The 4,346-nt window shown below is 37.5% G+C and overlaps 1 pseudogene; it reads left to right on the top strand.

The window, feature by feature from the left end:
- Nucleotides 1-2,341, top strand: part of LOC102852830 — a 16,274-nt pseudogene extending 13,933 nt beyond the window's left edge.
- The last annotated feature ends 2,005 nt before the right edge of the window (nucleotides 2,342-4,346 follow it).

Here is a 4,346-nt window from a genome sequence, read left to right on the forward strand (position 1 = left end):
CTGCTGCTGCTGCTGCTGCTAGGTGCCATTTCACCTAACTCATTGCTACCCAATGAAGAACAGATCTGAATCCTGCCCTAGCCTATACCAACCTCACCATCTCCAATATATTTGAGCCCATTGTTACAGTAACTCTGTAAGTTCATCTTGTTAAGAGTCTTCTCTTATGCTTACCCTCCTCCATCTTTCAAAGCATGATGTCCTTTTCCAAAGAGTAACCCCTTCTAACAACATGCCCTAAGTATATGAAATGAAGCTTCACCAGCCTTGCTTCAAAGGAGCACCATCATTTGACTCCCCAAGACAGATCTGTTTGTCCTCTTGACAGTCCATGGAATTTAGTACTCCTCTAACCACACCACAACTAAAAGCCATCTAGTCTTCTGTCATTTAAGTCATTGTCCAACTTTCAGATGCATAGCAAGCAATTGAGAAGACCATGGTTTGGATCAGGTGCACCTTAGTTTTTAAACTAACATCATAAATAGCTCTTTGATGGTAGATATGGAAAAGAATGGAGTTGTCTATGATTTAATCTTACTTGGATCCACAATCAACACCCTTGATATCAGCAGTCAAGAAATCAAAAAGAGCTTTTCAGTCGAGCACTAAGTGGTTTATTCAGACACGTCTGGTAACTCTGCTAATTACAACAGAGAGCATGTAGCCCTGAGGGAATGAACCCCGAAGGTGTCATCAAGAGTGACTGGAATGAAATTGATGATAACTTTGATGATATGAATTTAAAGGAATCCTTTCTCCAAGGTATATATGCTTATGGTTTTGAGAAGCCTTCAGCTATTCAGCAGAGAGCTATTATTGTCTGCATCAAAGGGTATGATGTGATTGCTCAAGCTCAGTTAGGTACTGGCAAGACAACCACATTTGCTGTTTCCATTCTGCCACAGCTTGAGATTGAGTTCAAGGAGATCTGAGCACTAGTATTGGTTCAACAGATTCAAAAGGTAGTCTGGCACTTAGAGATTATTTAGGAGCAAATTGTCATGCCTGCATTGGTGGAACCAATGTTTGAAATCAAATGCAAAAACTGATGACTGAAGCACCACATATTGTTGTTGATACTCCAGGTAGAGTATCTGATATGTTAAATAGGAGATATCTCTCTCCAAAATGTATCAAAATACTTGTTTTAGATGAAGCAGATGAGATGTCGAACTGAGGGTTTAAGGATTATATTTATGAGATCATAACAGCACTATTTCCCATCACAAGATCATGGAAACCGCCCAAAAGCCCAATCATAATTGAATGGATTGAGAAATTCACTCAGTGGAATACTATGCAGCACTCAGGAGCAACAATGTCAAAAAGATACTATATAACCTGGGAGAGACTGGAGAGCATTATGCTCAGTGAACTAACTCAGTCTCATAAGGACAAATACTGCATAAGACCATTATTGTAAAAATAGAAGGATAACTAGTAAAACATATATGGGGACTCGAGGTGGGAAGGGGTAAAAGCAGAGGGATGAGGATGGGTAGGGGTAATTTCACAGCGTTTCACAGTTTGGTGAGTAGATGGAGGGGGTGAAGGAAATGGGAAGGATCTGGCAGGGACCTGAAAAGATTGGGTAATGATGGGCAAGGACCAATGGTGATTGAATTGATAAAACATGGAATGATTGTATAAAGCATAATATGAATGACATGTGAAGCACAATATATATGAACTTTGTGAGCAAACCATTATATATATACATATATATTCATATGGTATTACTTTTCCACCACTGCCAACTGATACCTGAGAATGACTAAAAAGTTCATCAGGGATTCAATTCGAATTCTGGTGAAAAAGAAGAATTGACCCTTGAAGGAATCAAAGCATTTTATATTAATGTTGAAAGAGAAGAATGGAAGTTGGATACATTTTGTGACCTGTATGAGACATTGATGTTAAATAGGCTGCTACCTTTCTCAACACAAGGTTCATGGTGGACTGGCTCACTGAGAAAAAGTGTGCTAGGCACTTTACAGTTAGTTTCAGCACTGCGTGGTCACATGGACCAGAAAGAGAGAGATGTGATCATGAGAGAATTCCAATCAGGGTAAGACAGGGCTCTGATCACCACTGACTTGTTGGAATGTGGGACTGATATTCAATTAGTATCTTTGGTTATAAATTTTGACCTCTCTACCATTTGTGAAAACTTTATTCACAGAATTGACAGAGGGGTCAATTTGGGAGGAAAGATGTGTCTATAAATTTTGTTACTGAAGAAGACAAGAGAATTCTTCAAGGCACTGAAACTTTCTGCAATACTACAATGGAGGAGATGTCAATGAATGTGGCTGACTTTATTTCATTCCTGGAATGAGATAGTTCTGAACATGGTGCCCGCTGTTACTAAATAGGTGCTGACAAGGCTTATTGTCCTTCCTTTTTTGGGAATATTTCAATCTTGTTTCAATACTCATAACAAATCAGAAATAGAGATTTTCATAGCAACACAATTTTATCTTCTTTAGATTGTTGGAGTGTGTATAAAATATGGGGTCTACAAAATCTTTCTTAGAAATTTGTTTTCTAGTTATATAGATATGCTTGTATTAGATGTTCTCTATCATTTAATAATATATTTATTGACTAAAACATGTAAGTGCCATATTAAATCAGCCAATTATGTTAAGCTAGCATATCTGCCTTTCTTATGTTGTCCTTAGTCAAAATAGAAAAGCCATTAAGACCTTTGTGTTTTAATCTTAGCCTGAATACAAAGTCCTTTTAGACAGTATTATTTTTTTTCTGTTGGTTTTGTTTGTTTGTTTGTTTGTTTGTTTGTTTTTAAGAAAGCATTTGAAAAACCATTATTATAGAATAAGTATCTGGATCCAAGGGGGGAGGGTGGACGCAGAGGAGTGAGGATGGGAAGGGTTAATCATAGGGTCGCACAATTTGATGGGGTGAATGTGAAGGAAATGGGAAAGTTCCTGTGTGAAAAACAATGTATTTGAACTTTGTAAATAAACCAGTATAATAATAATAATAATTTTTTAAAGAAAAGAAAGCATTCAAATATATTTTGTTTGGTATTTATTCAATAAAGTATTTCATTAGTGTTGAGTGTAAACTGGACCCAATTTGTAAACTGTTTCTAAGCTCCAGCAAGCAATCATATTCTAGGTCGGGTTAAAATTGTCATAATGCACACGTTTTAATGAAGTTTAGATGTTAATTAAGTTGTATATTGACTTTTTAGAAAGAAAAAAATTAAAAAGTTAAGTCATATTGGGGAAAATCTTCTGTCAGGGACCTTCTGTAATAAACATATTATAGAATAAAGAAGATTTTTACATTTTGTCTTAATATTTTAAGAGTACATCAAAAAGCATTTTTTATGTGGTATTGGGCACATATTTGTTTCACATAAGCTCATGTAAAATCCATTCCTTAGCTATTTGAAGGTACCAAAGGGACAACTTAAGTTACAAAGGAAGCTGTCCAGGGTCCAGCAGCTGGACAAGAGATTCAGACTGCAAAGAAACCATCAAGAAGAAAAATGGGCAAATTTGACTGTGTGTGTATATAAACATATATATCCAGGGTCCTTTTCTGTAGCAAAAGAAAAGAGAAAAGAGATTGATTTGATTACGACTTTGATTTCTATGATTAAACAAAAGAATAACTTGATAAGAACATTTAGTTTTGTGCTTTTATAGCATTACGCTATTGTTCATTGCTGCAGAGTCAACATCAACGCATAGCTGAACCTCCAGCAGGTTAGCAGGGTCGGGAAAACAGTGCCCATCTTTCTCCTGTGGAACAGCTAGTGGACTCAAACAGTGTACCTTTGGATTGTCAACCCAACTCTTTACCACTAGGCCACCAGAGACACTGCCATGGAGTCAATTTTGACTCAAGGTGTCCCCAGTCCTGTAGGACAGAGAACTGCCAGGAGGCTTTCTGACGCTGTAATTGTTACAGAGGTTGAATGTCTCATCTTTCTCCTTAGAGTAGCTGGTAGGCTGCATCACCCAATTTTCTGCTAGCAGCCAGGTTCTTCCAGCCTCCTCTTAAGGTAGATACGTTATTTATTAGCCTGTGGTTTGGCAAACTACTTAATGCGTCTGTTATGCATTGAAATGTGTACGTCTCAAAACATGTGTGTTTTAAATTCGAATTTCTATGCCTGCAGTTATAATCCCACTTCAGAAGAAATTTCTTTGTTGTGTTAATGACCCAGGACTAGTGCAGGGTGTGCTCAGAGATAATCTCTTTAAAAATATGACAGTAGGAAGTGGCATCTGTAGTGGATTGAGATAGCCTCCTCTTGTTGGGTCTTGTTGGGGCCATAGGTAGCAGGCACGTAAGACAAGCAAGCT

This window comes from Elephantulus edwardii, unplaced genomic scaffold, assembly GCF_000299155.1.
Source record: "Elephantulus edwardii isolate Elephantulus edwardi_28Jun2011 unplaced genomic scaffold, EleEdw1.0 scaffold00170, whole genome shotgun sequence".
NCBI classification, from domain to species: Eukaryota; Metazoa; Chordata; class Mammalia; order Macroscelidea; family Macroscelididae; genus Elephantulus; species Elephantulus edwardii.